Source organism: Danio rerio, chromosome 4 (assembly GCF_049306965.1).
Source record: "Danio rerio strain Tuebingen ecotype United States chromosome 4, GRCz12tu, whole genome shotgun sequence".
NCBI classification, from domain to species: Eukaryota; Metazoa; Chordata; class Actinopteri; order Cypriniformes; family Danionidae; genus Danio; species Danio rerio.
This window is the reverse complement of record NC_133179.1, coordinates 50,062,501-50,078,189: the sequence shown is the minus strand read 5'-3', so window position 1 is coordinate 50,078,189 and position 15,689 is coordinate 50,062,501. Positions and strand designations below refer to the sequence as shown.

At 45.2% G+C, this 15,689-nt stretch overlaps 55 non-coding genes across 55 annotated transcripts; all 55 read right to left on the bottom strand.

The window, feature by feature from the left end:
• Positions 1-11: 11 nt before the first annotated feature.
• On the bottom strand, positions 12-130 carry LOC141382185 (5S ribosomal RNA). The gene has a single exon (XR_012403112.1). It is a non-coding gene; the product is annotated as a 5S ribosomal RNA (ribosomal RNA).
• A 58-nt stretch (positions 131-188) lies between these two features.
• LOC141383028 (5S ribosomal RNA) lies at positions 189-307 on the bottom strand. The gene has a single exon (XR_012403993.1). It is a non-coding gene; the product is annotated as a 5S ribosomal RNA (ribosomal RNA).
• Positions 308-365: 58 nt separating this feature from the next.
• Positions 366-484, bottom strand: LOC141382184 (5S ribosomal RNA). Its single transcript, XR_012403111.1, has one exon. It is a non-coding gene; the product is annotated as a 5S ribosomal RNA (ribosomal RNA).
• A 58-nt stretch (positions 485-542) lies between these two features.
• LOC141382183 (5S ribosomal RNA) lies at positions 543-661 on the bottom strand. Its single transcript, XR_012403110.1, has one exon. It is a non-coding gene; the product is annotated as a 5S ribosomal RNA (ribosomal RNA).
• A 58-nt stretch (positions 662-719) lies between these two features.
• Positions 720-838, bottom strand: LOC141382182 (5S ribosomal RNA). The gene has a single exon (XR_012403109.1). It is a non-coding gene; the product is annotated as a 5S ribosomal RNA (ribosomal RNA).
• A 58-nt stretch (positions 839-896) lies between these two features.
• LOC141382181 (5S ribosomal RNA) lies at positions 897-1,015 on the bottom strand. Its single transcript, XR_012403108.1, has one exon. It is a non-coding gene; the product is annotated as a 5S ribosomal RNA (ribosomal RNA).
• Positions 1,016-1,073: 58 nt separating this feature from the next.
• LOC141382180 (5S ribosomal RNA) lies at positions 1,074-1,192 on the bottom strand. The gene has a single exon (XR_012403107.1). It is a non-coding gene; the product is annotated as a 5S ribosomal RNA (ribosomal RNA).
• A 58-nt stretch (positions 1,193-1,250) lies between these two features.
• Positions 1,251-1,369, bottom strand: LOC141382179 (5S ribosomal RNA). Its single transcript, XR_012403106.1, has one exon. It is a non-coding gene; the product is annotated as a 5S ribosomal RNA (ribosomal RNA).
• A 58-nt stretch (positions 1,370-1,427) lies between these two features.
• On the bottom strand, positions 1,428-1,546 carry LOC141382178 (5S ribosomal RNA). Its single transcript, XR_012403105.1, has one exon. It is a non-coding gene; the product is annotated as a 5S ribosomal RNA (ribosomal RNA).
• Positions 1,547-1,604: 58 nt separating this feature from the next.
• LOC141382177 (5S ribosomal RNA) lies at positions 1,605-1,723 on the bottom strand. Its single transcript, XR_012403104.1, has one exon. It is a non-coding gene; the product is annotated as a 5S ribosomal RNA (ribosomal RNA).
• A 58-nt stretch (positions 1,724-1,781) lies between these two features.
• LOC141382176 (5S ribosomal RNA) lies at positions 1,782-1,900 on the bottom strand. The gene has a single exon (XR_012403103.1). It is a non-coding gene; the product is annotated as a 5S ribosomal RNA (ribosomal RNA).
• Positions 1,901-1,958: 58 nt separating this feature from the next.
• On the bottom strand, positions 1,959-2,077 carry LOC141382175 (5S ribosomal RNA). Its single transcript, XR_012403102.1, has one exon. It is a non-coding gene; the product is annotated as a 5S ribosomal RNA (ribosomal RNA).
• A 58-nt stretch (positions 2,078-2,135) lies between these two features.
• Positions 2,136-2,254, bottom strand: LOC141382174 (5S ribosomal RNA). The gene has a single exon (XR_012403101.1). It is a non-coding gene; the product is annotated as a 5S ribosomal RNA (ribosomal RNA).
• Positions 2,255-2,312: 58 nt separating this feature from the next.
• On the bottom strand, positions 2,313-2,431 carry LOC141382173 (5S ribosomal RNA). Its single transcript, XR_012403100.1, has one exon. It is a non-coding gene; the product is annotated as a 5S ribosomal RNA (ribosomal RNA).
• Positions 2,432-2,489: 58 nt separating this feature from the next.
• Positions 2,490-2,608, bottom strand: LOC141382172 (5S ribosomal RNA). The gene has a single exon (XR_012403099.1). It is a non-coding gene; the product is annotated as a 5S ribosomal RNA (ribosomal RNA).
• Positions 2,609-2,666: 58 nt separating this feature from the next.
• On the bottom strand, positions 2,667-2,785 carry LOC141383548 (5S ribosomal RNA). The gene has a single exon (XR_012404571.1). It is a non-coding gene; the product is annotated as a 5S ribosomal RNA (ribosomal RNA).
• Positions 2,786-2,843: 58 nt separating this feature from the next.
• On the bottom strand, positions 2,844-2,962 carry LOC141382171 (5S ribosomal RNA). Its single transcript, XR_012403098.1, has one exon. It is a non-coding gene; the product is annotated as a 5S ribosomal RNA (ribosomal RNA).
• A 58-nt stretch (positions 2,963-3,020) lies between these two features.
• LOC141382170 (5S ribosomal RNA) lies at positions 3,021-3,139 on the bottom strand. The gene has a single exon (XR_012403097.1). It is a non-coding gene; the product is annotated as a 5S ribosomal RNA (ribosomal RNA).
• A 58-nt stretch (positions 3,140-3,197) lies between these two features.
• LOC141382169 (5S ribosomal RNA) lies at positions 3,198-3,316 on the bottom strand. The gene has a single exon (XR_012403096.1). It is a non-coding gene; the product is annotated as a 5S ribosomal RNA (ribosomal RNA).
• A 1,206-nt stretch (positions 3,317-4,522) lies between these two features.
• LOC141383917 (5S ribosomal RNA) lies at positions 4,523-4,641 on the bottom strand. Its single transcript, XR_012404986.1, has one exon. It is a non-coding gene; the product is annotated as a 5S ribosomal RNA (ribosomal RNA).
• A 58-nt stretch (positions 4,642-4,699) lies between these two features.
• LOC141382168 (5S ribosomal RNA) lies at positions 4,700-4,818 on the bottom strand. Its single transcript, XR_012403095.1, has one exon. It is a non-coding gene; the product is annotated as a 5S ribosomal RNA (ribosomal RNA).
• A 58-nt stretch (positions 4,819-4,876) lies between these two features.
• Positions 4,877-4,995, bottom strand: LOC141382167 (5S ribosomal RNA). Its single transcript, XR_012403094.1, has one exon. It is a non-coding gene; the product is annotated as a 5S ribosomal RNA (ribosomal RNA).
• Positions 4,996-5,053: 58 nt separating this feature from the next.
• On the bottom strand, positions 5,054-5,172 carry LOC141382166 (5S ribosomal RNA). The gene has a single exon (XR_012403093.1). It is a non-coding gene; the product is annotated as a 5S ribosomal RNA (ribosomal RNA).
• A 58-nt stretch (positions 5,173-5,230) lies between these two features.
• Positions 5,231-5,349, bottom strand: LOC141382165 (5S ribosomal RNA). Its single transcript, XR_012403092.1, has one exon. It is a non-coding gene; the product is annotated as a 5S ribosomal RNA (ribosomal RNA).
• A 58-nt stretch (positions 5,350-5,407) lies between these two features.
• On the bottom strand, positions 5,408-5,526 carry LOC141382164 (5S ribosomal RNA). Its single transcript, XR_012403091.1, has one exon. It is a non-coding gene; the product is annotated as a 5S ribosomal RNA (ribosomal RNA).
• Positions 5,527-5,584: 58 nt separating this feature from the next.
• LOC141382163 (5S ribosomal RNA) lies at positions 5,585-5,703 on the bottom strand. The gene has a single exon (XR_012403090.1). It is a non-coding gene; the product is annotated as a 5S ribosomal RNA (ribosomal RNA).
• Positions 5,704-5,761: 58 nt separating this feature from the next.
• Positions 5,762-5,880, bottom strand: LOC141382162 (5S ribosomal RNA). The gene has a single exon (XR_012403089.1). It is a non-coding gene; the product is annotated as a 5S ribosomal RNA (ribosomal RNA).
• Positions 5,881-5,938: 58 nt separating this feature from the next.
• On the bottom strand, positions 5,939-6,057 carry LOC141382161 (5S ribosomal RNA). Its single transcript, XR_012403088.1, has one exon. It is a non-coding gene; the product is annotated as a 5S ribosomal RNA (ribosomal RNA).
• Positions 6,058-6,115: 58 nt separating this feature from the next.
• On the bottom strand, positions 6,116-6,234 carry LOC141383027 (5S ribosomal RNA). The gene has a single exon (XR_012403992.1). It is a non-coding gene; the product is annotated as a 5S ribosomal RNA (ribosomal RNA).
• Positions 6,235-6,292: 58 nt separating this feature from the next.
• Positions 6,293-6,411, bottom strand: LOC141382160 (5S ribosomal RNA). The gene has a single exon (XR_012403087.1). It is a non-coding gene; the product is annotated as a 5S ribosomal RNA (ribosomal RNA).
• A 58-nt stretch (positions 6,412-6,469) lies between these two features.
• LOC141382159 (5S ribosomal RNA) lies at positions 6,470-6,588 on the bottom strand. The gene has a single exon (XR_012403086.1). It is a non-coding gene; the product is annotated as a 5S ribosomal RNA (ribosomal RNA).
• Positions 6,589-6,646: 58 nt separating this feature from the next.
• LOC141382158 (5S ribosomal RNA) lies at positions 6,647-6,765 on the bottom strand. Its single transcript, XR_012403085.1, has one exon. It is a non-coding gene; the product is annotated as a 5S ribosomal RNA (ribosomal RNA).
• A 58-nt stretch (positions 6,766-6,823) lies between these two features.
• On the bottom strand, positions 6,824-6,942 carry LOC141382157 (5S ribosomal RNA). Its single transcript, XR_012403084.1, has one exon. It is a non-coding gene; the product is annotated as a 5S ribosomal RNA (ribosomal RNA).
• A 58-nt stretch (positions 6,943-7,000) lies between these two features.
• LOC141382156 (5S ribosomal RNA) lies at positions 7,001-7,119 on the bottom strand. The gene has a single exon (XR_012403083.1). It is a non-coding gene; the product is annotated as a 5S ribosomal RNA (ribosomal RNA).
• Positions 7,120-7,177: 58 nt separating this feature from the next.
• Positions 7,178-7,296, bottom strand: LOC141382155 (5S ribosomal RNA). The gene has a single exon (XR_012403082.1). It is a non-coding gene; the product is annotated as a 5S ribosomal RNA (ribosomal RNA).
• Positions 7,297-7,354: 58 nt separating this feature from the next.
• LOC141382154 (5S ribosomal RNA) lies at positions 7,355-7,473 on the bottom strand. The gene has a single exon (XR_012403081.1). It is a non-coding gene; the product is annotated as a 5S ribosomal RNA (ribosomal RNA).
• A 58-nt stretch (positions 7,474-7,531) lies between these two features.
• Positions 7,532-7,650, bottom strand: LOC141382153 (5S ribosomal RNA). The gene has a single exon (XR_012403080.1). It is a non-coding gene; the product is annotated as a 5S ribosomal RNA (ribosomal RNA).
• A 58-nt stretch (positions 7,651-7,708) lies between these two features.
• On the bottom strand, positions 7,709-7,827 carry LOC141382152 (5S ribosomal RNA). Its single transcript, XR_012403079.1, has one exon. It is a non-coding gene; the product is annotated as a 5S ribosomal RNA (ribosomal RNA).
• Positions 7,828-7,885: 58 nt separating this feature from the next.
• LOC141382151 (5S ribosomal RNA) lies at positions 7,886-8,004 on the bottom strand. The gene has a single exon (XR_012403078.1). It is a non-coding gene; the product is annotated as a 5S ribosomal RNA (ribosomal RNA).
• A 58-nt stretch (positions 8,005-8,062) lies between these two features.
• On the bottom strand, positions 8,063-8,181 carry LOC141382150 (5S ribosomal RNA). The gene has a single exon (XR_012403077.1). It is a non-coding gene; the product is annotated as a 5S ribosomal RNA (ribosomal RNA).
• Positions 8,182-8,239: 58 nt separating this feature from the next.
• Positions 8,240-8,358, bottom strand: LOC141382149 (5S ribosomal RNA). The gene has a single exon (XR_012403076.1). It is a non-coding gene; the product is annotated as a 5S ribosomal RNA (ribosomal RNA).
• A 58-nt stretch (positions 8,359-8,416) lies between these two features.
• On the bottom strand, positions 8,417-8,535 carry LOC141382148 (5S ribosomal RNA). Its single transcript, XR_012403075.1, has one exon. It is a non-coding gene; the product is annotated as a 5S ribosomal RNA (ribosomal RNA).
• Positions 8,536-8,593: 58 nt separating this feature from the next.
• Positions 8,594-8,712, bottom strand: LOC141383547 (5S ribosomal RNA). Its single transcript, XR_012404570.1, has one exon. It is a non-coding gene; the product is annotated as a 5S ribosomal RNA (ribosomal RNA).
• Positions 8,713-8,770: 58 nt separating this feature from the next.
• Positions 8,771-8,889, bottom strand: LOC141382147 (5S ribosomal RNA). The gene has a single exon (XR_012403074.1). It is a non-coding gene; the product is annotated as a 5S ribosomal RNA (ribosomal RNA).
• A 58-nt stretch (positions 8,890-8,947) lies between these two features.
• On the bottom strand, positions 8,948-9,066 carry LOC141382146 (5S ribosomal RNA). The gene has a single exon (XR_012403073.1). It is a non-coding gene; the product is annotated as a 5S ribosomal RNA (ribosomal RNA).
• A 58-nt stretch (positions 9,067-9,124) lies between these two features.
• On the bottom strand, positions 9,125-9,243 carry LOC141382145 (5S ribosomal RNA). The gene has a single exon (XR_012403072.1). It is a non-coding gene; the product is annotated as a 5S ribosomal RNA (ribosomal RNA).
• A 1,206-nt stretch (positions 9,244-10,449) lies between these two features.
• Positions 10,450-10,568, bottom strand: LOC137491997 (5S ribosomal RNA). The gene has a single exon (XR_011011969.2). It is a non-coding gene; the product is annotated as a 5S ribosomal RNA (ribosomal RNA).
• Positions 10,569-10,626: 58 nt separating this feature from the next.
• On the bottom strand, positions 10,627-10,745 carry LOC137491996 (5S ribosomal RNA). Its single transcript, XR_011011968.1, has one exon. It is a non-coding gene; the product is annotated as a 5S ribosomal RNA (ribosomal RNA).
• Positions 10,746-10,803: 58 nt separating this feature from the next.
• Positions 10,804-10,922, bottom strand: LOC137493646 (5S ribosomal RNA). Its single transcript, XR_011013621.2, has one exon. It is a non-coding gene; the product is annotated as a 5S ribosomal RNA (ribosomal RNA).
• A 58-nt stretch (positions 10,923-10,980) lies between these two features.
• On the bottom strand, positions 10,981-11,099 carry LOC137491995 (5S ribosomal RNA). Its single transcript, XR_011011967.1, has one exon. It is a non-coding gene; the product is annotated as a 5S ribosomal RNA (ribosomal RNA).
• Positions 11,100-11,157: 58 nt separating this feature from the next.
• Positions 11,158-11,276, bottom strand: LOC137491993 (5S ribosomal RNA). Its single transcript, XR_011011965.1, has one exon. It is a non-coding gene; the product is annotated as a 5S ribosomal RNA (ribosomal RNA).
• A 58-nt stretch (positions 11,277-11,334) lies between these two features.
• On the bottom strand, positions 11,335-11,453 carry LOC137491992 (5S ribosomal RNA). Its single transcript, XR_011011964.1, has one exon. It is a non-coding gene; the product is annotated as a 5S ribosomal RNA (ribosomal RNA).
• A 58-nt stretch (positions 11,454-11,511) lies between these two features.
• Positions 11,512-11,630, bottom strand: LOC137491991 (5S ribosomal RNA). Its single transcript, XR_011011963.1, has one exon. It is a non-coding gene; the product is annotated as a 5S ribosomal RNA (ribosomal RNA).
• A 58-nt stretch (positions 11,631-11,688) lies between these two features.
• On the bottom strand, positions 11,689-11,807 carry LOC137491990 (5S ribosomal RNA). The gene has a single exon (XR_011011962.1). It is a non-coding gene; the product is annotated as a 5S ribosomal RNA (ribosomal RNA).
• Positions 11,808-11,865: 58 nt separating this feature from the next.
• LOC137491989 (5S ribosomal RNA) lies at positions 11,866-11,984 on the bottom strand. Its single transcript, XR_011011961.1, has one exon. It is a non-coding gene; the product is annotated as a 5S ribosomal RNA (ribosomal RNA).
• Between the last annotated feature and the right edge of the window lie 3,705 nt (positions 11,985-15,689).

The window sequence follows — 15,689 nt, the reverse complement described above, 5'->3', positions numbered from 1 at the left end:
GCACTTCGAATAGCTTACAGCACCTGGTATTCCCAGGCGGTCTCCCATCCAAGTACTAACCAGGCCCGACCCTGCTTTACTTCCGAGTTCAGATGAGATCGGGCATTTCCAGGGTGGTATGGCCGTAAGCGAAAGAGGCTGTCAAGCGTTGGCTATTTAAATCAGCTGCCAAATGAAGCACTTCGAAAAGCTTACAGCACCAGGTATTCCCAGGCGGTCTCCCATCCAAGTACTAACCAGGCCCGACCCTGCTTTACTTCCGAGTTCAGATGAGATCGGGCATTTCCAGGGTGGTATGGCCGTAAGCGAAAGAGGCTGTCAAGCGTTGGCTATTTAAATCAGCTGCCAAATGAAGCACTTCAAAAAGCTTACAGCACCTGGTATTCCCAGGCGGTCTCCCATCCAAGTACTAACCAGGCCCGACCCTGCTTTACTTCCGAGTTCAGATGAGATCGGGCATTTCCAGGGTGGTATGGCCGTAAGCGAAAGAGGCTGTCAAGCGTTGGCTATTTAAATCAGCTGCCAAATGAAGCACTTCAAAAAGCTTACAGCACCTGGTATTCCCAGGCGGTCTCCCATCCAAGTACTAACCAGGCCCGACCCTGCTTTACTTCCGAGTTCAGATGAGATCGGGCATTTCCAGGGTGGTATGGCCGTAAGCGAAAGAGGCTGTCAAGCGTTGGCTATTTAAATCAGCTGCCAAATGAAGCACTTCGAAAAGCTTACAGCACCTGGTATTCCCAGGCGGTCTCCCATCCAAGTACTAACCAGGCCCGACCCTGCTTTACTTCCGAGTTCAGATGAGATCGGGCATTTCCAGGGTGGTATGGCCGTAAGCGAAAGAGGCTGTCAAGCGTTGGCTATTTAAATCAGCTGCCAAATGAAGCACTTCAAAAAGCTTACAGCACCTGGTATTCCCAGGCGGTCTCCCATCCAAGTACTAACCAGGCCCGACCCTGCTTTACTTCCGAGTTCAGATGAGATCGGGCATTTCCAGGGTGGTATGGCCGTAAGCGAAAGAGGCTGTCAAGCGTTGGCTATTTAAATCAGCTGCCAAATGAAGCACTTCGAAAAGCTTACAGCACCTGGTATTCCCAGGCGGTCTCCCATCCAAGTACTAACCAGGCCCGACCCTGCTTTACTTCCGAGTTCAGATGAGATCGGGCATTTCCAGGGTGGTATGGCCGTAAGCGAAAGAGGCTGTCAAGCGTTGGCTATTTAAATCAGCTGCCAAATGAAGCACTTCAAAAAGCTTACAGCACCTGGTATTCCCAGGCGGTCTCCCATCCAAGTACTAACCAGGCCCGACCCTGCTTTACTTCCGAGTTCAGATGAGATCGGGCATTTCCAGGGTGGTATGGCCGTAAGCGAAAGAGGCTGTCAAGCGTTGGCTATTTAAATCAGCTGCCAAATGAAGCACTTCGAAAAGCTTACAGCACCTGGTATTCCCAGGCGGTCTCCCATCCAAGTACTAACCAGGCCCGACCCTGCTTTACTTCCGAGTTCAGATGAGATCGGGCATTTCCAGGGTGGTATGGCCGTAAGCGAAAGAGGCTGTCAAGCGTTGGCTATTTAAATCAGCTGCCAAATGAAGCACTTCAAAAAGCTTACAGCACCTGGTATTCCCAGGCGGTCTCCCATCCAAGTACTAACCAGGCCCGACCCTGCTTTACTTCCGAGTTCAGATGAGATCGGGCATTTCCAGGGTGGTATGGCCGTAAGCGAAAGAGGCTGTCAAGCGTTGGCTATTTAAATCAGCTGCCAAATGAAGCACTTCGAAAAGCTTACAGCACCTGGTATTCCCAGGCGGTCTCCCATCCAAGTACTAACCAGGCCCGACCCTGCTTTACTTCCGAGTTCAGATGAGATCGGGCATTTCCAGGGTGGTATGGCCGTAAGCGAAAGAGGCTGTCAAGCGTTGGCTATTTAAATCAGCTGCCAAATGAAGCACTTCAAAAAGCTTACAGCACCTGGTATTCCCAGGCGGTCTCCCATCCAAGTACTAACCAGGCCCGACCCTGCTTTACTTCCGAGTTCAGATGAGATCGGGCATTTCCAGGGTGGTATGGCCGTAAGCGAAAGAGGCTGTCAAGCGTTGGCTATTTAAATCAGCTGCCAAATGAAGCACTTCGAAAAGCTTACAGCACCTGGTATTCCCAGGCGGTCTCCCATCCAAGTACTAACCAGGCCCGACCCTGCTTTACTTCCGAGTTCAGATGAGATCGGGCATTTCCAGGGTGGTATGGCCGTAAGCGAAAGAGGCTGTCAAGCGTTGGCTATTTAAATCAGCTGCCAAATGAAGCACTTCGAAAAGCTTACAGCACCTGGTATTCCCAGGCGGTCTCCCATCCAAGTACTAACCAGGCCCGACCCTGCTTTACTTCCGAGTTCAGATGAGATCGGGCATTTCCAGGGTGGTATGGCCGTAAGCGAAAGAGGCTGTCAAGCGTTGGCTATTTAAATCAGCTGCCAAATGAAGCACTTCAAAAAGCTTACAGCACCTGGTATTCCCAGGCGGTCTCCCATCCAAGTACTAACCAGGCCCGACCCTGCTTTACTTCCGAGTTCAGATGAGATCGGGCATTTCCAGGGTGGTATGGCCGTAAGCAAAAGAGGCTGTCAAGCGTTGGCTATTTAAATCAGCTGCCAAATGAAGCACTTCAAAAAGCTTACAGCACCTGGTATTCCCAGGCGGTCTCCCATCCAAGTACTAACCAGGCCCGACCCTGCTTTACTTTCGAGTTCAGATGAGATCGGGCATTTCCAGGGTGGTATGGCCGTAAGCGAAAGAGGCTGTCAAGCGTTGGCTATTTAAATCAGCTGCCAAATGAAGCACTTCGAAAAGCTTACAGCACCTGGTATTCCCAGGCGGTCTCCCATCCAAGTACTAACCAGGCCCGACCCTGCTTTACTTCCGAGTTCAGATGAGATCGGGCATTTCCAGGGTGGTATGGCCGTAAGCGAAAGAGGCTGTCAAGCGTTGGCTATTTAAATCAGCTGCCAAATGAAGCACTTCGAAAAGCTTACAGCACCTGGTATTCCCAGGCGGTCTCCCATCCAAGTACTAACCAGGCCCGACCCTGCTTTACTTCCGAGTTCAGATGAGATCGGGCATTTCCAGGGTGGTATGGCCGTAAGCGAAAGAGGCTGTCAAGCGTTGGCTATTTAAATCAGCTGCCAAATGAAGCACTTCAAAAAGCTTACAGCACCTGGTATTCCCAGGCGGTCTCCCATCCAAGTACTAACCAGGCCCGACCCTGCTTTACTTCCGAGTTCAGATGAGATCGGGCATTTCCAGGGTGGTATGGCCGTAAGCGAAAGAGGCTGTCAAGCGTTGGCTATTTAAATCAGCTGCCAAATGAAGCACTTCGAAAAGCTTACAGCACCTGGGGCCTCATGTACGAAGACTTGCGTGGAAATCTTACTAAAACATTGCGTACGCACAAAGCTGTAAATGTGCGTACGCAGAAAAAAATTCAGATGTATGAAACACTGCGTACGCCGAATCTCACGCATATTCTTTCGTACATCTGAATGAACGTGAAACTGAGCGCAACATGCACGAGCACAAAACCCCTCCCTGCCTCCTCCCCCGTATGAATATGCTAATGACTATGCTAATGGCAAAACCCAACGAAAAAGCAACGGCAAAATCAAACAAAAAGAGAAACTTTGAACAGAATGTGAATTGGAGGTGCTGCTTTCGGAGGTAGAACGGAGAAAAGCGGTGTTATTTGCAAGTTTGTTCTCCGGAATTAACAACAAAAGAAAAAAATAGAGTGGGAGAGTTTAGCTGATACGGTTAACACAGTTGGGTCTGAACATCGCACTGAGTACATTTAAAAAAGAAATAGTGTGGTTTATATCTGTAAACTGTTGCAGTTCCCCTAGCAGTCTCAGTGGCGCACCTCATAAGAAGCATATGATCATATGCTGACACGTTCGAGCACAAACTCGGTTCGAATCCAGCGTCTGATGAATTCTTTCTTCTTTTTTTTCCCGCTACATATCAGATTTTGCCCACTATTTATCACGAGAAAGACAAGTAGGAATCATTAATAAGTTTGTGCATCATATTTTATTTGCACATTTATTGAATGGAAATGTTTCTGATTCACGCATGCAAATTTATCTTCAGATAGTGTCTTTATAGCAATGTGCGTGCAGTAGATCACTCAGATTACATTGGGAAAACAGGCGACCGCTGCAGATTGTGCTTTAATGTTTAGCTGGTCAAATGTATGGTATGGAAACCTTATATACCTGCTAGATGAACCCGTCTCATACAGCTGCCATTGCAAGGATCAGACACTTTGTAGAGAAGAATTTAACACAACTGCCTCTAGGAGTCGCCAATGGAAATAAAACAGACACGCACAAAAAATGTGCGTACGCCTGCCAGAAAGCTGCCGTGAACCTGCGCACATTCCCACGTTCAGTTCATTGTTAGTAAATCCAAACGTGAGCGATTCTGAGCGTGAAACCTGGCGTACGCAAAGTTTTTGTGCGTACGCAGCGTTGATACATGAGGCCCCAGGTATTCCCAGGCGGTCTCCCATCCAAGTACTAACCAGGCCCGACCCTGCTTTACTTCCGAGTTCAGATGAGATCGGGCATTTCCAGGGTGGTATGGCCGTAAGCGAAAGAGGCTGTCAAGCGTTGGCTATTTAAATCAGCTGCCAAATGAAGCACTTCAAAAAGCTTACAGCACCTGGTATTCCCAGGCGGTCTCCCATCCAAGTACTAACCAGGCCCGACCCTGCTTTACTTCCGAGTTCAGATGAGATCGGGCATTTCCAGGGTGGTATGGCCGTAAGCGAAAGAGGCTGTCAAGCGTTGGCTATTTAAATCAGCTGCCAAATGAAGCACTTCGAAAAGCTTACAGCACCTGGTATTCCCAGGCGGTCTCCCATCCAAGTACTAACCAGGCCCGACCCTGCTTTACTTCCGAGTTCAGATGAGATCGGGCATTTCCAGGGTGGTATGGCCGTAAGCGAAAGAGGCTGTCAAGCGTTGGCTATTTAAATCAGCTGCCAAATGAAGCACTTCAAAAAGCTTACAGCACCTGGTATTCCCAGGCGGTCTCCCATCCAAGTACTAACCAGGCCCGACCCTGCTTTACTTCCGAGTTCAGATGAGATCGGGCATTTCCAGGGTGGTATGGCCGTAAGCGAAAGAGGCTGTCAAGCGTTGGCTATTTAAATCAGCTGCCAAATGAAGCACTTCGAAAAGCTTACAGCACCTGGTATTCCCAGGCGGTCTCCCATCCAAGTACTAACCAGGCCCGACCCTGCTTTACTTCCGAGTTCAGATGAGATCGGGCATTTCCAGGGTGGTATGGCCGTAAGCGAAAGAGGCTGTCAAGCGTTGGCTATTTAAATCAGCTGCCAAATGAAGCACTTCAAAAAGCTTACAGCACCTGGTATTCCCAGGCGGTCTCCCATCCAAGTACTAACCAGGCCCGACCCTGCTTTACTTCCGAGTTCAGATGAGATCGGGCATTTCCAGGGTGGTATGGCCGTAAGCGAAAGAGGCTGTCAAGCGTTGGCTATTTAAATCAGCTGCCAAATGAAGCACTTCGAAAAGCTTACAGCACCTGGTATTCCCAGGCGGTCTCCCATCCAAGTACTAACCAGGCCCGACCCTGCTTTACTTCCGAGTTCAGATGAGATCGGGCATTTCCAGGGTGGTATGGCCGTAAGCGAAAGAGGCTGTCAAGCGTTGGCTATTTAAATCAGCTGCCAAATGAAGCACTTCAAAAAGCTTACAGCACCTGGTATTCCCAGGCGGTCTCCCATCCAAGTACTAACCAGGCCCGACCCTGCTTTACTTCCGAGTTCAGATGAGATCGGGCATTTCCAGGGTGGTATGGCCGTAAGCGAAAGAGGCTGTCAAGCGTTGGCTATTTAAATCAGCTGCCAAATGAAGCACTTCGAATAGCTTACAGCACCTGGTATTCCCAGGCGGTCTCCCATCCAAGTACTAACCAGGCCCGACCCTGCTTTACTTCCGAGTTCAGATGAGATCGGGCATTTCCAGGGTGGTATGGCCGTAAGCGAAAGAGGCTGTCAAGCGTTGGCTATTTAAATCAGCTGCCAAATGAAGCACTTCGAAAAGCTTACAGCACCAGGTATTCCCAGGCGGTCTCCCATCCAAGTACTAACCAGGCCCGACCCTGCTTTACTTCCGAGTTCAGATGAGATCGGGCATTTCCAGGGTGGTATGGCCGTAAGCGAAAGAGGCTGTCAAGCGTTGGCTATTTAAATCAGCTGCCAAATGAAGCACTTCAAAAAGCTTACAGCACCTGGTATTCCCAGGCGGTCTCCCATCCAAGTACTAACCAGGCCCGACCCTGCTTTACTTCCGAGTTCAGATGAGATCGGGCATTTCCAGGGTGGTATGGCCGTAAGCGAAAGAGGCTGTCAAGCGTTGGCTATTTAAATCAGCTGCCAAATGAAGCACTTCAAAAAGCTTACAGCACCTGGTATTCCCAGGCGGTCTCCCATCCAAGTACTAACCAGGCCCGACCCTGCTTTACTTCCGAGTTCAGATGAGATCGGGCATTTCCAGGGTGGTATGGCCGTAAGCGAAAGAGGCTGTCAAGCGTTGGCTATTTAAATCAGCTGCCAAATGAAGCACTTCGAAAAGCTTACAGCACCTGGTATTCCCAGGCGGTCTCCCATCCAAGTACTAACCAGGCCCGACCCTGCTTTACTTCCGAGTTCAGATGAGATCGGGCATTTCCAGGGTGGTATGGCCGTAAGCGAAAGAGGCTGTCAAGCGTTGGCTATTTAAATCAGCTGCCAAATGAAGCACTTCAAAAAGCTTACAGCACCTGGTATTCCCAGGCGGTCTCCCATCCAAGTACTAACCAGGCCCGACCCTGCTTTACTTCCGAGTTCAGATGAGATCGGGCATTTCCAGGGTGGTATGGCCGTAAGCGAAAGAGGCTGTCAAGCGTTGGCTATTTAAATCAGCTGCCAAATGAAGCACTTCGAAAAGCTTACAGCACCTGGTATTCCCAGGCGGTCTCCCATCCAAGTACTAACCAGGCCCGACCCTGCTTTACTTCCGAGTTCAGATGAGATCGGGCATTTCCAGGGTGGTATGGCCGTAAGCGAAAGAGGCTGTCAAGCGTTGGCTATTTAAATCAGCTGCCAAATGAAGCACTTCAAAAAGCTTACAGCACCTGGTATTCCCAGGCGGTCTCCCATCCAAGTACTAACCAGGCCCGACCCTGCTTTACTTCCGAGTTCAGATGAGATCGGGCATTTCCAGGGTGGTATGGCCGTAAGCGAAAGAGGCTGTCAAGCGTTGGCTATTTAAATCAGCTGCCAAATGAAGCACTTCGAAAAGCTTACAGCACCTGGTATTCCCAGGCGGTCTCCCATCCAAGTACTAACCAGGCCCGACCCTGCTTTACTTCCGAGTTCAGATGAGATCGGGCATTTCCAGGGTGGTATGGCCGTAAGCGAAAGAGGCTGTCAAGCGTTGGCTATTTAAATCAGCTGCCAAATGAAGCACTTCAAAAAGCTTACAGCACCTGGTATTCCCAGGCGGTCTCCCATCCAAGTACTAACCAGGCCCGACCCTGCTTTACTTCCGAGTTCAGATGAGATCGGGCATTTCCAGGGTGGTATGGCCGTAAGCGAAAGAGGCTGTCAAGCGTTGGCTATTTAAATCAGCTGCCAAATGAAGCACTTCGAAAAGCTTACAGCACCTGGTATTCCCAGGCGGTCTCCCATCCAAGTACTAACCAGGCCCGACCCTGCTTTACTTCCGAGTTCAGATGAGATCGGGCATTTCCAGGGTGGTATGGCCGTAAGCGAAAGAGGCTGTCAAGCGTTGGCTATTTAAATCAGCTGCCAAATGAAGCACTTCAAAAAGCTTACAGCACCTGGTATTCCCAGGCGGTCTCCCATCCAAGTACTAACCAGGCCCGACCCTGCTTTACTTCCGAGTTCAGATGAGATCGGGCATTTCCAGGGTGGTATGGCCGTAAGCGAAAGAGGCTGTCAAGCGTTGGCTATTTAAATCAGCTGCCAAATGAAGCACTTCGAAAAGCTTACAGCACCTGGTATTCCCAGGCGGTCTCCCATCCAAGTACTAACCAGGCCCGACCCTGCTTTACTTCCGAGTTCAGATGAGATCGGGCATTTCCAGGGTGGTATGGCCGTAAGCGAAAGAGGCTGTCAAGCGTTGGCTATTTAAATCAGCTGCCAAATGAAGCACTTCGAAAAGCTTACAGCACCTGGTATTCCCAGGCGGTCTCCCATCCAAGTACTAACCAGGCCCGACCCTGCTTTACTTCCGAGTTCAGATGAGATCGGGCATTTCCAGGGTGGTATGGCCGTAAGCGAAAGAGGCTGTCAAGCGTTGGCTATTTAAATCAGCTGCCAAATGAAGCACTTCAAAAAGCTTACAGCACCTGGTATTCCCAGGCGGTCTCCCATCCAAGTACTAACCAGGCCCGACCCTGCTTTACTTCCGAGTTCAGATGAGATCGGGCATTTCCAGGGTGGTATGGCCGTAAGCAAAAGAGGCTGTCAAGCGTTGGCTATTTAAATCAGCTGCCAAATGAAGCACTTCAAAAAGCTTACAGCACCTGGTATTCCCAGGCGGTCTCCCATCCAAGTACTAACCAGGCCCGACCCTGCTTTACTTTCGAGTTCAGATGAGATCGGGCATTTCCAGGGTGGTATGGCCGTAAGCGAAAGAGGCTGTCAAGCGTTGGCTATTTAAATCAGCTGCCAAATGAAGCACTTCGAAAAGCTTACAGCACCTGGTATTCCCAGGCGGTCTCCCATCCAAGTACTAACCAGGCCCGACCCTGCTTTACTTCCGAGTTCAGATGAGATCGGGCATTTCCAGGGTGGTATGGCCGTAAGCGAAAGAGGCTGTCAAGCGTTGGCTATTTAAATCAGCTGCCAAATGAAGCACTTCGAAAAGCTTACAGCACCTGGTATTCCCAGGCGGTCTCCCATCCAAGTACTAACCAGGCCCGACCCTGCTTTACTTCCGAGTTCAGATGAGATCGGGCATTTCCAGGGTGGTATGGCCGTAAGCGAAAGAGGCTGTCAAGCGTTGGCTATTTAAATCAGCTGCCAAATGAAGCACTTCAAAAAGCTTACAGCACCTGGTATTCCCAGGCGGTCTCCCATCCAAGTACTAACCAGGCCCGACCCTGCTTTACTTCCGAGTTCAGATGAGATCGGGCATTTCCAGGGTGGTATGGCCGTAAGCGAAAGAGGCTGTCAAGCGTTGGCTATTTAAATCAGCTGCCAAATGAAGCACTTCGAAAAGCTTACAGCACCTGGGGCCTCATGTACGAAGACTTGCGTGGAAATCTTACTAAAACATTGCGTACGCACAAAGCTGTAAATGTGCGTACGCAGAAAAAAATTCAGATGTATGAAACACTGCGTACGCCGAATCTCACGCATATTCTTTCGTACATCTGAATGAACGTGAAACTGAGCGCAACATGCACGAGCACAAAACCCCTCCCTGCCTCCTCCCCCGTATGAATATGCTAATGACTATGCTAATGGCAAAACCCAACGAAAAAGCAACGGCAAAATCAAACAAAAAGAGAAACTTTGAACAGAATGTGAATTGGAGGTGCTGCTTTCGGAGGTAGAACGGAGAAAAGCGGTGTTATTTGCAAGTTTGTTCTCCGGAATTAACAACAAAAGAAAAAAATAGAGTGGGAGAGTTTAGCTGATACGGTTAACACAGTTGGGTCTGAACATCGCACTGAGTACATTTAAAAAAGAAATAGTGTGGTTTATATCTGTAAACTGTTGCAGTTCCCCTAGCAGTCTCAGTGGCGCACCTCATAAGAAGCATATGATCATATGCTGACACGTTCGAGCACAAACTCGGTTCGAATCCAGCGTCTGATGAATTCTTTCTTCTTTTTTTTCCCGCTACATATCAGATTTTGCCCACTATTTATCACGAGAAAGACAAGTAGGAATCATTAATAAGTTTGTGCATCATATTTTATTTGCACATTTATTGAATGGAAATGTTTCTGATTCACGCATGCAAATTTATCTTCAGATAGTGTCTTTATAGCAATGTGCGTGCAGTAGATCACTCAGATTACATTGGGAAAACAGGCGACCGCTGCAGATTGTGCTTTAATGTTTAGCTGGTCAAATGTATGGTATGGAAACCTTATATACCTGCTAGATGAACCCGTCTCATACAGCTGCCATTGCAAGGATCAGACACTTTGTAGAGAAGAATTTAACACAACTGCCTCTAGGAGTCGCCAATGGAAATAAAACAGACACGCACAAAAAATGTGCGTACGCCTGCCAGAAAGCTGCCGTGAACCTGCGCACATTCCCACGTTCAGTTCATTGTTAGTAAATCCAAACGTGAGCGATTCTGAGCGTGAAACCTGGCGTACGCAAAGTTTTTGTGCGTACGCAGCGTTGATACATGAGGCCCCAGGTATTCCCAGGCGGTCTCCCATCCAAGTACTAACCAGGCCCGACCCTGCTTTACTTCCGAGTTCAGATGAGATCGGGCATTTCCAGGGTGGTATGGCCGTAAGCGAAAGAGGCTGTCAAGCGTTGGCTATTTAAATCAGCTGCCAAATGAAGCACTTCAAAAAGCTTACAGCACCTGGTATTCCCAGGCGGTCTCCCATCCAAGTACTAACCAGGCCCGACCCTGCTTTACTTCCGAGTTCAGATGAGATCGGGCATTTCCAGGGTGGTATGGCCGTAAGCGAAAGAGGCTGTCAAGCGTTGGCTATTTAAATCAGCTGCCAAATGAAGCACTTCGAAAAGCTTACAGCACCTGGTATTCCCAGGCGGTCTCCCATCCAAGTACTAACCAGGCCCGACCCTGCTTTACTTCCGAGTTCAGATGAGATCGGGCATTTCCAGGGTGGTATGGCCGTAAGCGAAAGAGGCTGTCAAGCGTTGGCTATTTAAATCAGCTGCCAAATGAAGCACTTCAAAAAGCTTACAGCACCTGGTATTCCCAGGCGGTCTCCCATCCAAGTACTAACCAGGCCCGACCCTGCTTTACTTCCGAGTTCAGATGAGATCGGGCATTTCCAGGGTGGTATGGCCGTAAGCGAAAGAGGCTGTCAAGCGTTGGCTATTTAAATCAGCTGCCAAATGAAGCACTTCGAAAAGCTTACAGCACCTGGTATTCCCAGGCGGTCTCCCATCCAAGTACTAACCAGGCCCGACCCTGCTTTACTTCCGAGTTCAGATGAGATCGGGCATTTCCAGGGTGGTATGGCCGTAAGCGAAAGAGGCTGTCAAGCGTTGGCTATTTAAATCAGCTGCCAAATGAAGCACTTCGAAAAGCTTACAGCACCTGGTATTCCCAGGCGGTCTCCCATCCAAGTACTAACCAGGCCCGACCCTGCTTTACTTCCGAGTTCAGATGAGATCGGGCATTTCCAGGGTGGTATGGCCGTAAGCGAAAGAGGCTGTCAAGCGTTGGCTATTTAAATCAGCTGCCAAATGAAGCACTTCGAAAAGCTTACAGCACCTGGTATTCCCAGGCGGTCTCCCATCCAAGTACTAACCAGGCCCGACCCTGCTTTACTTCCGAGTTCAGATGAGATCGGGCATTTCCAGGGTGGTATGGCCGTAAGCGAAAGAGACTGTCAAGCGTTGGCTATTTAAATCAGCTGCCAAATGAAGCACTTCAAAAAGCTTACAGCACCTGGTATTCCCAGGCGGTCTCCCATCCAAGTACTAACCAGGCCCGACCCTGCTTTACTTCCGAGTTCAGATGAGATCGGGCATTTCCAGGGTGGTATGGCCGTAAGCGAAAGAGGCTGTCAAGCGTTGGCTATTTAAATCAGCTGCCAAATGAAGCACTTCGAAAAGCTTACAGCACCTGGTATTCCCAGGCGGTCTCCCATCCAAGTACTAACCAGGCCCGACCCTGCTTTACTTCCGAGTTCAGATGAGATCGGGCATTTCCAGGGTGGTATGGCCGTAAGCGAAAGAGGCTGTCAAGCGTTGGCTATTTAAATCAGCTGCCAAATGAAGCACTTCAAAAAGCTTACAGCACCTGGTATTCCCAGGCGGTCTCCCATCCAAGTACTAACCAGGCCCGACCCTGCTTTACTTCCGAGTTCAGATGAGATCGGGCATTTCTTTTTTTTTTTTTTTTTTTTTTTTTTTTTTATTGAATCAATTTCAATTACAATCTTTTACAGTAAATCATAATAAAACAGACATTAAAAGATCATTTCATATTCAAAAACATTAAAAATGTGGTAGTTTCCAGTTCATTTCTTTAAAAACTTGACATGCTTTGTCCGTCAGAATTTTGTGCAGCTCACTCAAAATGTTCTCATTTTTATGATATATATACAGTTTTTCCACATATCTCTCCATTTTCCTCTTAAAAATTCCCCATACATCCATCACCATTTTCTCTTTTTTTGCCACAATTCTCCTTTCCCACATTGCATTTTTCATCAGCATTATACATAAGTTTACTATTTTCTTATTTTCATTGTTCTTATTCCATCCCAACATAACTATTCTGTTCCATTCTGTTTCATTTTCATCCCAGTCTCCAAGTAGTCCTTTAATTAAAACTTTACAATCTTTTAAAAAACCTTCCAATTCTTGACAATATAAAAACATGTGTAAAAAACCCTCTTCTTCTTTTTGACATACTTTACACATTCCACTTTGTTCCATCCCTATCTTGTTTAAAATGACATCAGAAAAGATTGCTTTGTGCCTTATTAAAACTTCTAGACATTCGACTTTTGTTTCTACATACCTTCCTTTCATGTTTCCCCATATTTCATTTGCTTTTACATTTTTGTATTTCTCTATCCAGTATTTGTTTGCTGTTGGTTCTTTAAAAACATTCTCTCTAAAAAAAACAATAAATATTTTTCACAGTACATTCATTAAAATTGCATATTTTTTCACCTGTTTTCACATACACTTCTTTTGTTTCTTTTTCTTTTTCAAAATTTTCTATGCTTTTTATCCATTCTTTTGGAATCGCCTGTTTAATTATGTCAAGATTTTTCTCAATTCCTTTCTGTTGTATTCCTCTTTCGCCTCCTCCATTGTGTCTATAACATATTGTTCAGTTAAAAAGCCTTCTTTAAATTCTTATAAAATGTCCCGCACTTTTAAAATCCCAACTTCTATCCATTTCTTATAGTATAAAACCTTCCCTTGACTTAAAATATTATTGTTCAAGAAAAGAGGTTGGTTTAAAATGTTTTCCCTTCCATGTGGACTATATTCCACTTGTTTTAAAAAATTCCCCCACGCACTTAAAATTTCTCTATAAAATTCAGGTAAGTTTTCTGTCATCCAAGCTTTTGTTTTCATCCGTAAAATCCCATCTCCCATGTTAAAATTACCACATTTGTTTAAAAAATATTTCATTGTCCACTCTGCTTTGTTTTCTTTTTCTAGATACTTCTTTATTCTTTTCACTCTTAAACTATTTTTCTTTGTTCTACATCTATTAAACCTAGCCCACCTTTGTCTATTTCCCCTACAACTGTATTAAAAGCAATCCTTGGTGGCTTACCTCCCCATAAAAAATCAGTAAAACATTTTTTCAACCTTTTTTCTATCCACATTGGCATTTCTAAAACATATAAAACATGCCACAATTTAGACTCCATTAAAACATTTAAAATCAAAACTTTTCCTTTTAATGTTAGTGTTCTTAGTTTCCAGTAATTTAACCTCCTTTCTATATCTGTTAAAAAACCTTCCCACATCTTATCTCTCGCTTTTCTGGCATCTTTCCCCAATAAAACCCCTAAAATCTTGATTTCTTCTACTTCTTTGAAATTGGTGCATTCTGCTAAATCTGTTTCCTTTCCAAACTTCATATAAACCGTTTTGTCTTCATTTACTTTACTCCCCGATCCTTTACAAAATTGTTGTACTATTTTCATGGCTTCTTTCACACTCTCTTTTCCTTTTACTATTAATGTAGTGTCATCTGCATATTGAAACATGTTTTTATTTACTTTATTTTCTTCAATCTCAATTCCTTTTATTTTTTCTTCTTCGTTGATAGCTAAGCCCAGGGGTTCTGCCACAAGTGAATATAAAAGTGCTGACAGAGGACATCCTTGCCTTATCGATCTTGTTATTTTAAAACATTCTGTTAAAAAGCCATTACATTTAACTTTTGTTAAAATACCCTTATACAAAATCTTTATCCATTTTCTAAAAACTTCTCCAAAACCAAACTTTTTGAGTACTTTGAATAAAAACTGGTGTTCAACTCTATCAAAAGCTTTTTCAAAATCCAGACTTATTATATATCCTTCCTCTTTTTTCTCCTTCATATATTCTATGATGTCTTTTATGCTCATTGTTATGTCTGCTATGTCTCTTCCTTTTATTGCATAGGCCGTTGTTTTAACTATTTTTGGCATCACTTCTTTTAATCTATTTGCTAAAATTTTTGTTAAAATCTTCAAATCTGTGCACTGTAAAAAATTGCTGTTAAAAAACGGTCAGATTCTACGGTATAATAATGTTTTTTCACTAAAACAGTAACATTTTGTTAAAAACAGTGCTTTCTGGGTAACATTTTTGTTTTCGAGAAAGTAACCAACTGCAGAAAACTGTGAGCTAACAGAGTTCAGATTCGATGTTTTGAAGTCTGTGTTTGAAATCACGCTTTGTGTCCTTGTTCACTATTCCATACACTAGTTAACTAATATAGTTCACCAGACAGTTTTAATGAACACTAATGAGTGAATTCAGACACTGATGAACACCTGCTGTTAATAATTACAATTACTGAAGAAAAGAAACAAGAAACACAAACAGTGACTTGAGTTACAACATTAAATAAAATCAAATAAAATAAAACACCTTCAGTCTCAGCAGAGGATCATTAAACAACTCTACAAACAACAGCAGACACACTTATTACTGACTGATTTGACTTCCATACTATTCTCATTGAGATCCAACAGGAATTAAGGTGTTTTTTGTGTCACCGTAATGGGGCTGGTTTAGTTGGGCTCTTCACCCTTGAACTTATTAAATCAGACTCTCCAATTACTATAATAAAGAGTTAACAAAGTGCTTGTATTATAGCAATAAAATAGGGAAGTCAATAAATAGAGAAATCTATTTGTCTGAAATTAGTTCTGATAAATGTTTTGGTATAAAGCTGGAAGAAGGGCCTCATGCAATAGATTTTATGCTTAATTGCAGGTATTAATTTAATTAATGAGAAGTGGAAACAGAAAAGATATCTCCGTAATTACTTAACAGTTAAGAAATAACATACAAAAACAGTTCAGTTATGACAAATACACACTCAGACCTCATGAATCTGACCTTGTATCTCAACAATGGTAACAATTCAAATGTTTCTTGCTGCAATGCATGCTGGGGGTGGCACGGTACAAATATCCCAGCAGGCATTGCGGTGTAAATAAATGTTGTATGATGGTCTAACAGTTTTCTTTATTTGTGTTTGATTCTGCTGTTGTTTATGTTTAGACTTTCAGTTGCCTGTTTGTGAGTTAAACTGTTAATTTTGTTAGTTGTCACCATTATTGAGGTTCATATGCTGATTATTGATGTCTCTTTGAGTGCAATGTACACCATAGAGCAGTGTTATTGTCCAAGATATTCTTAAAAACTTCCAGAAATCATTGCCATATATAGACATATAATGTAAAACAA